The 10,313-nt window shown below is 35.3% G+C and overlaps 1 pseudogene; it reads right to left on the bottom strand.

Annotated features, from left to right (window-relative positions):
• Positions 1-3,828: 3,828 nt before the first annotated feature.
• Positions 3,829-4,682, bottom strand: LOC129475389 (large ribosomal subunit protein uL3-like; annotated as a pseudogene).
• Between the last annotated feature and the right edge of the window lie 5,631 nt (positions 4,683-10,313).

Below are 10,313 nucleotides of genomic sequence, written 5' to 3'. Positions count from 1 at the left end.
TGGTTGTATATTTAACATAATGGGGAATTCTAACAGTTAATGCTATTAGAGAAAAATAGGATATTATGTACATATGATTATAATTTAATAAGGAAAATGTATAGTAATAAAAATGAAAGGCAATGCATCATCATGTGAACATTAGTTATTTCTATGTGGAATATTTGTGCATGATATTTAATCGTTTCTTTGGGCCTTTAGCACTACTTAAATCTGTTGTTCAAAAATTAGAATTACAATTATTTGCCTATTTAAAATATACTGTGATAAAAATCAAGATTAACTAGTCCTGATCATCAAGCATCCATTTTTTTTAAGTTCCTATTATCCTATCAGTCTTCTCGTAGACACAGGAAAACTTATTACAAGACTTAGGCACTTAGAATCTGGTTGTAGAGTCATATGAGGAGCCATTTAAACATTTTAGACAGGGACCATTTAGACCATTTAGACTTCAGTTTGCCCTAAGTCTGGGTGATTATCCAAATCATGCAGATAAGCTGCTCAAAAATACAGATCCCAGGTTTCTATTCCTAATGATCATTGCTCAGTATGTTTGGAGTGAATAGGCATCTGTATTTTTTAGGGCTTCTTCAATGACTCTGATGATCATCCAGGCTTGGCAATCACTGAACTAGGCAACTTATGCAATCAAATAAACTAGAAATAGAATGATGAAGAGATATAGAGGAGCAAGAGTATAATCAGTGTGTGTGTGCGGGGGGCGGCGGGGGTGGAATAGTCAAGAAAGCTTGCATGAGGTGAACCAAGAGGCAGATTTAGCTAAAGGGAAAATTTACCATTTTCACTCTGTTATTTGCTCAGACCTAGACTCTTTCTCAAAAGGTATTTGAGTTTCTTCACACACATACACACACACACAAATTTCTCTCTATATAGAAATATATATTTCTAAATATTTCTTTAGAAACATATATAATTATCAACAGCCATATATGTTACATATTTTTATTATCCTATCTCAATAGGATAATAACTAAATTATGATAACGATAAAAATTACAATAAAAATTCAAGGCCATGAAAAGAGAGGAAAGCAAATTTAATCTTACAGTTAGTATAATTATTCAGTTACGTTTATGTAGCATTTATTCATTTAATAAATATTGTGGCCTACTATGCCCCAAGCTTCCACTGTTCTATTTGATTGGAATAAACCAATAGACAAATGAGGCAAAAATCTCTGCTCTTATAATGCTCATATTCTAGTGAGGAAGGCAAATAAAAATAAACAAAATGAGTAGATTAATATGTTAGAAGGTGATAAATATCTAGAATGTGTGGAAAGGAAGAATCAGTATTAAATAAGATTGTCAGGGTGGGCTTTCTTCAGAAGGTGTCATTTGAATAAAGAATTGAGGCTCAAGAGGGAGTAAACCAACCAGGTATTCAGAGAAAAATGTTCAAGGTAAAGAAAATAGCCAGTGCAAAAGCCCTAAAATAACGGTGTGCCTAGTGTGTTTTAGAACTAGTCAGGAGGGGCCGGGCGCGGTGGCTCACGCCTGTAATCCCAGCACTTTGGGAGGCCGAGGCGGATCACAATATCAGGAGATCAAGACCATCCTGGCCCGCATGGTAAAACTCCGTCTCTACTAAAAATACAAAAATTAGCTGGGCATGGTGGTGGCCGCCTGTAATCCCAGCACTGGGGAGATTGAGGCAGGAGAATCCCTTGAACCCAGGAAGCGGAAGGTTGCAGTGAGCCGAGATGTCGCCACTGCACTCCAGCCTGGCTACAGAGCAACATTCCGTTTTTTTTTTTTTAAAAAAAAAAAGAGTCAGGAGGCCAGTGGGGCTCAGGTGAAGTGAAGGAGAGAGGAGTAGGAGATAAGGTCAGAGAGGTAATGGGGGTGTCATATTGGAAGGACACTGGCTTTTATTTTGAATGAAATCAGGAGTCCCACTCCCAGCTTCTGGCACTGATCTGATATCTGTCTCTATAATTTTGTCTTTTCTAGGATGTGATATAAATGAAATCATATATATGCGATTTGTGTCTGGCTTCTTACCCTAAAAATAGGGCTTTTAATATTCTATGTTGTGTGCATCAGTCTTTTTATTGCTAAATAGTTTTCATTGTGTAAGTCTACCACAATTTGTTTAGCCATTCACTGTTTGATGAACATTTGGACACTTTCCAGTTTTTGGCTATTATTAATAAAGCTGTTATGATCATTTGTGTGAAGTTCTTTGTGGGGACACATCTTTTTATTTCTCTTGGATAAATTACTAGTATTCAACCAGCCAGGTCACATGATAAATGTATGTTCATTCTTCGAAGAAAATGCCAAAATCTTTTTTAAAATCTTTGCATACTTTGCATTCCTACCAGCAATGCATGGAAGTTAAATTTGTTCTTCCTTCTTGTATCTGCATTAAAAAATCTAACTAGTTTTATAGTACAGTAGATATGTAATGGTATCTTATTGTGGTTTTAATTTACATTTTCCTAATGGTTAATAGTGTTGATCATCTTTTCATGTGCATATTTGTAATCTGTATCTCTTCTTTGATAAAGTATCTGTTCAAATCTTTCCTCTATAAATTTTGTTGTCTTATTACTACAGTGTATGGTTTGCATGTTTTGTCCCTTACAAATCTCATGCTAAAGTGTGACCTCTAATGTTGAAGACGGGGCCTAGTAGGGGTCATGGGGGCGTATCTCTCCTCAGGAATTGCTTGGTGCCCTCCTTTGTGGAAATGAGTGAGTTTTCACTCTGTGTTCATACGATATCTGGTCATTTCAAAGAGTGTGGCGCCTCTCCTCTCTCTCTTGCTCCCTCTCTCACCATGTGACATGCTGGCTCCCCTTCACCTTTCACCATGATTATAAGCTTCCTGAGGCCCTCACCAGAAGCACGTATTAGTGCCATGCTTCTTGGACAGCCTGCAAAACCGTGAGCTGAAGAAGACCCTTTTCTTTCTAAATTACCCTGCTTCAGGTATTCCTTTTATTGCAATGCAAATGGACTACCACATACAATATTGAGTTGTAGTTTTCCTTTTAAATTCTGTGTATAGGTCTTTTATCAGATATGTATTTGGCAAATGTTTTCTCTTTGTGGCTTACTTTTTAATGTTTGTAAAATTGTGTTTTAAAGAACTGCAGTTTTCAATTTTAATTATGTCTTATTTATTGTTTATTTTTCTTTCATGGTTTGTATTCTTGCATAGTCACTATATCTTTGGATAGTCAAAATTCAGGAATATTTTCCGCTAGGTTTGCTTTTAGAAGTTTTATAGTTTTACATTTATGTTATGATATATTTTTAATTAATTTTTGTATGTGGTTTGATGTATGGTTCAAGGTTCATTTATTAATAGAGATGCATACATTTCCCAGCAACATTTTTCAAAAGACTATCCTGTCCCAGTGAATCATATTGGCAATTTGTCAAAGAAATCAACGGGACATATAGATCCATGTCTATTTCTGGATTCTCTATTTTGTTCCATATATCTCTATGTCTGTCCTTTTATCAATGCCACACGGACTTGATAATTATAAACTTGTAAGCCTTAAAATTAAATAGTAAAACAGCTTGAATTCTGTTTTCCTTAAAGTTGTTTGTGTAATTCCATGTTGTTTGATTTTTTCATATAAAATTTATAATTAGCTTGATAACTTTTATGAAAATAAAACAGCCTGATGGAATTTTGATTGAGAATGTATTGATTCATACCAGGAAATTTGATATCTTAATATATTGTTTTGTAATCTATGATCACTGTATATCTCTCCTCTTACTTAGATCTTTCTAGATTTCTCACAGAAATGTTTTATTTGTATTTATTTATTTTTTTCAGTGGAAAATAATTTTTATTGAGACCCCACCAGCTGCAAAATCTGTTCCTGGCATTAAGCTCCTTCTTCCTTTGCAATTTGGTCTTTCTTGAGTGGTCTCATGAATGCTTTCTTCTCCTCCATGGTCTGGAAGTGGCAATGGCCAAACTTGGAGGTGGTGTCAGTGAACTTAAGGTCAATCTTCTCCAGAGCCTGCCATTTGGTCTGGACCAGCAAGGACTTGCAGAGGGTGAGCACTTGCTTCTTGGTTCCCACCACATAGCCTTTCAGCGTGACAAAGTCATTGGTCACTTTGCCACAGTGGACAGAGCCACCCAGAGGGTTGATGCTCTTGTCAGACAGGTCATAGTCAATGGAGGCATTGTTCTTGATCAGTTTGCCGTCCGTGATAGGGTAGCCCTGGCCAATCTTATAGATCTTCTTGTTGATCTCAGTGCCATGATGGTAGCCTTTCTGGCCAGTGCGTGCCACAGAGAAGGCCACATGGGCAAGATGCCATGTCCCAATACAGGCCACTTTGCACAAGCCTCAGTGGGTCTTGTGGGGCAGCTTCTTGGTGTGCCAACAACTGGTGACCCCTTTGTAGCCTTTGCCCTTTGTCACCCCGATGACTTTGATCATCTCATCCTGCTCAAACACTTGGTTCACAGGCATCTGCTGCTCGAGCCTCTTCTAGGCCCAGTCCAGCGTTTCGGCCACAGTGTCTCGATTCACCTAGATCTCCATCAGGTGGGCTTTCTGGTGCAGAGGACGCAGGCACATCTGGGTGTGGGCAATGACACGGATGACCTGGCAGTACTTCTTCATGCTGCTGAAGTCCTTCTACACCTGCTTTTTGCCATCCTTTCTGCCATTTCTTGCAGTACTTGGTAAAGGGCTTCTTCTTAGATTTATGTCAGTTCTTATAGAAACGCCTTTTGCACTCATTGCTGATGTGCTCAGCAAAAATGGTCTTGAAATTCCAGATGCCTCGAAGGGTTTCCCCATATCCCACAATGCTCACAACCACCATGGGTGGTTGTCTTCACAATGGCCACAGCCTCTACCACCTCCTTCATATTCATCTTGGATCCTGGCCTGTTGACTTCCCCTCACGATGTGGGTCATGCCAACCTTGTATCTCAAGAAGGCTGTGAGGTGGACCAGCTTGGAAGGGTCATCCTTAGGGAAACTCTTCACCTTCCAACAATGCCTGCAGCCATGCTTTCAAGGCAGGAAGCTGAGGGACCCGTGTCTGGGAGCGGAGAACTTTCAGTGAGATATCATGCTGTCAAATCCCACTGGAGAAATGTTTTATAGTTTTAAGCACATAAGCATTACATTTTGTTAGGCTTATTTAGGAGTATTTCATATCTCAATACCATTATAAATGGTACCCTTTTCTTCATTTAAATTTTCAGTTGTTCATTGATAGAGTATAAAATTTCAATTGACTTTTATATATTGACTTTGCATTCTGTGATGGTGAAAAACTTGCTTCTCAGGTATAACAGATTTTTTGGAAGATTATTATTTTTTCACAAATAGACAATCATGTCATCTGAAAATAAATACAATTTAATTTCTTCTTTTTCAATTTAGCTGCCTTTTATTTACTTTCTGTACCTGATTGCCCTGGCCAGGACGTACAATATTAGGTTGAATACAAGTGGTGATAGTGAACATCCTTACCTCGTTTCTGATACGATAAAGAAAGTATTAAGTCTTTCACCAGGAAGTCTGATGCTAACTGTATATATTCCAGATATGCCTTTTCTCAGGTTGAGAAAATTTCCTTATATTCCTAGTTTGTTGAGAATTTTTGAATAGTTGTTAACTTTGTCAAATGCTTTTTCCACATCTATTGAGATAAATCTTATATAATTTTGATTTTTTCTTGTTGATATTTTGGATTACATTGATTAATTTTCCAATGTTGAAACAACCTGGTATTCATGTAATAAACCCCACTTGGTCATGATATATTATCCTTCTTATATGTTGCTGGATTTGATTTGCTAACATATTTTTTTCAGGATTATTTGTCAAAGTTGATGAAGGAGTTTGGTCTTTAATTTTCTGTTCTTGTAATGTCTTTGTCCGACTTGGTGTCATGGAAATTTGGGCCTCATACAGTTATTTGAAAATTTCTCTCCTCTTTTATTTTCTAGAAGAGTACTTGTAGCATGGGTTTTAGTTCTCCTTAAATGTTTATTATATATTGCCACTGAAGACATTTTTAGCCATAGATTTTCCCTGTGCAAAATGTTTTAACTGAAAATTGTATTTGTTTACTAATTATATTTGTTTGGGTTAATCTATTTTTTTCAATAAATTTTGGTAATTTTTGATTTTCAAGAATTGTGGTCCATTTTATCTATTAAATTTATTGACATAGAATTTTTTAAATATTCATGTATGCTTTAAATTTCAGAAGCATGTGTAGTGATGTCTCCTCTTTTATTTCTTATATTGGTAATTTGTGTTTCTTTGTGCTTTATTTTGTCTTCATTAGACCAATTAGAGGCATTCTTTTTTCATCTTGCAGAAAAATCATCATTTCATTTTATTGATTTTCCTTATTGTTTATTTTAAATGTTATTGATTTCTCTTTTTTGTTTTTACTTTTATTACTTATTTATTGCTCTTGCTTTTCTTCATTCTACATGCCTTGTGTCTGAAATGTTCTACTTCCCCTAGTTACTTAAGGGGAAATATTAAATTATTCATTTTAGACCTTTCTTATTCTTTACTAATGTAAGCATTTAGTTCTATAAAATTTTCCCTAAGCTCTACCTTAGCTGTGTCCCATAAATTTTGAAATATTGTGATTCCATTTTCATTTAATTCAAAGGGTATTTAGCATCTCTTATGCTTCCTCTTTGACCATGGGTTATTTAGAAGTGTGCTGCTAAATATACAAAAATAGAATTGAATTGACAGGTTTTTCTTTCAGTACTTTAAAGATATGAATTCACTAATATCAGGCTAACATAGATTCAGACAAAAGTATGCTGTAAATCTTATGTTTGTTCCTGTATATGTAATACGTGATTACCATATGCTCCGTTTGATTTCGGTAATTGTGTCACTTCAAAAATGCTGCATAAATGGAATCACATTACATGTAATATTTTGTGGTTGCCTTTTGCACTAAGCATAATTCCCTTAAGTTTCATTTAAGTTCTTGCACGTATCAAAAGCTCATTTCTGTTTATTGCTGAGTAGTATTCCATGGTGTGGAGGTACACAGTTTAACCATTAACCTATTGAAGGGCATTTGCACTGATTCAATTTTTGATCATTGCAAGTAAAGTTACTCTGAACTTTCATCTACAGGATTTTGTGTGAAGATAAGTGTCCATTTTTCTGAGATAAATGCCCAAGAGTGAAATTGCTGTGTCATATGCTAATTGTATGAACAGTTTCCTAAGAAACTGCCAAACTGATTTTAGTTTCTGTAGTATCTTACAGTACTACCAACAACGTATCAATTATCTAGGTGCACTGCATCCTCATCAGAATTTTATGTTGTTACAGTTTCTTATATTTTAGCCATTCTGGTAAGTGTGTTTTAAGTTGCATCTCTTTGTGGCTTTCATTTGTATTTCCTCCAATGGCTAATGATGTCAAATATACATTCATATGCTTGTTTGCCATATATATAGCCTCTTCAGTAAAATGTCTCTCTATATATTTTGCCTATTCTCTAACTATATTGTTTACTTTCTGATGTTAAGCTTCAAGAATTCTTTACATATTCTAGATGCAAGTTCCTTTTCAGATATGCAGCATGCAGATATTTTTGTCTAATGTGTAGCTTGTATTTTCACCCTCTCATAGTGGTTTTTGGAAGAGCAGAAGTCTGTAATTTTTATGAAGTCCAATTCATAAAATTTTCTTGGACATTTTCAGTGTCAAGTCTCAGAATTCCTTGCCCAGCCCTAGATCCTGAAGTTTTTCTCCTACTTTTCACTAAAAGCTTTATAGTTTTATGATTTACATTAAATTTCTGGTTTATTTTGAGGTAATTTTTGTATAAGGTGTGAGACTTAAGGGAGGAGCTATATATCTTTTGCCTATGTATGTTCAATTGTTCCAAGAAAATATGTTGAAAAGACCATTTTTTTTTTGTCTGATGGCTTTGTGCCATTGTAAAAAATTAGTTGGGCACATATGTTCATCTCTTTCTAGGTTCCTTGTTCTACTTCATTAATGCCTGTGTATATCTCTGGCACATCACAGACTTGATTAGTATAGCTATCTAGTATCTTGAAATTTTGTATACTCAGTCCTATCAATTTATTTTCAGAATTGTTTTAGTTATTTTCATTCCACTGATTTTGATATAAATTTTATTTTATGCTTAAAAAATTTTAAATTTTGTTCATATATAGTAGGTGTATATATTTATGGGGTACATGAGATGTGTTGATAGAGTATGCAATTCATAATAATTACACCATGAAAAATGGGTTATCTATCCCCACAAGCATTTATCCTTTGTGTTACAAACAATTATATAATTTTAGTTATCTTAAAATATACAATTAAATTATTATTGACTATAGTTACCGTGATGTGCTAGCAAATACTAGATTTCATTTGTATTAGTCTGTTTTCACAATGCTGATAAACACATAGCTGAGACTGGGAAATTTATAAAGTCAAAGAAGTTTAATGGACTCACAGCTCTATATGGCTGGGGAGCCCTCACAGTCATAGTAGAAGGTGAAGGACACATCTTACATGATGGCAGACGAGAGAAAACGAGAGCCAAGCAAAAAAGAATACCACTTATAAAACCATCAGATCTGGTGACACTTATTCACTACCACGAGAGCGGTATGGGGAAAACTGCCCTAATGATTCCATTATCTCCCACTGGGTCCCTCCCACAACATGGGAGCTACAATTCAAGATGAGATTTGGGTGAGGACAAAGCCATACCATATCATCATTTGTTCGTTCTGTTATTTTTGTACCCATTAACCATCTCCATCTTCCCCCCATCCTCCCATTACTCTTCCCAGTATTTGGCAACCATATTTCTACTACCACTATGAATTCAATTGTTTTGATTTTTATATCCCACAAACAAGTGAGAACACGTGATGTTTGTATTTCTTTGCATGGCTTATTTTACGTAACATAATGGCCTCCAGTTCCATCCATGTTGTTATCAATGACAGGATCTTATTTTTTTATAGCTGAATAGTACTCCATTGTGTATATGTGCCATATTTTCTGTATCCATTCTTCTGTTTGATGGACACTTAGGTTTCTTTCAAATCCTGGATATTGTAGACAGTACTGCAACAAACACGGGAGTGCAGATATCTCTTTGATACACTGATTTCTTTCCATTTCATGTACACCCAGCAGTAGGATTGATGTATCATATGCTAGCTCTGTTTTGAGTATTTTGAGGAACCTCCATACTGTTCTTTATTGTGGCTGTAGTAATTTACAATAGCACCAACAATGTACAAGGGCTCCACTTTCTCCACATCCTCACCAGCATTTGTTATTGCCTGTCTTTTGAATATAAGCCTTTTTAACTGGGGTTAGATGGCATTGCATTGTAATATTCATTTGCATTTCTCTGATGATCAGTGATGTTGAGCTCCATTTAATATAACTGTCATTTTCACATCTTCTTTCATTTAAAGATTTATTTATATTTATTTATATATTTATTTTTAATTTTTACGGGTACATAGCAGGTGTACATATTTATGGGGTTCATGAGATGTTTTGATAAAGGCATGCAATGTGAAATGTGAAATAAGCACATTAGGGAGAATGGGGTATCCATCCCCTCAAGCATTTATCCTTTGTGTTACAGACAATCCAATTATACTCTAAGTTATTTTTAAAAGTAATATTAAGTTATCATTGACTTTTGTCACCCTATTGTGCTATCAAATAGTAGGTCTTGTTCATTCTTTCTATTTTTTGTACCCATTAACAATTCCCACATCCTTTCCCACTGTTCCAGTATACTTCTTAGCTTTTTCTAACCATCTTTCTACTCGCTATATCCATGAGTTCAATTGTTTTGATTTTTAGATCCCACAAGTGAGTGAAAACATACAATGTTTGTCTTTCTGTACCTGGCTTATTTCACTAAACACAGTGATCTCCAATTCCATCCATATTGTTGAAAATGACTGTATCTAATTCTCTTTTATAGCTAAATAGTATTTTATTATGTATATGTACCACATTTTGTTTATCTGTTGATGGACACTTAGTTTACGTCCAATCTAAGCTATTGTAAACAGGGCTGCAATAGACGTAGGAGTGCACATATCTTACCAATATACTGATTTCCTTTTTGAGGGGTTATGTACCCAGCAGTGGGTTTGCTGGATCATATGGTACCTTAATTTTTAGTTTTTTTGAAGAACCTCCAAACTGTTTTCACAGCGGTTGTACTAATTTACATTCCCACCAACAGTGTACAAGGGTTCCTTTTTTTCAACATCTGTGCAAACATTTGTTA

This window comes from Symphalangus syndactylus, chromosome X (genome assembly GCF_028878055.3).
Source record: "Symphalangus syndactylus isolate Jambi chromosome X, NHGRI_mSymSyn1-v2.1_pri, whole genome shotgun sequence".
Lineage (NCBI taxonomy): Eukaryota > Metazoa > Chordata > Mammalia > Primates > Hylobatidae > Symphalangus > Symphalangus syndactylus.
This window is presented reverse-complemented; position numbering and strand designations above follow the sequence as displayed.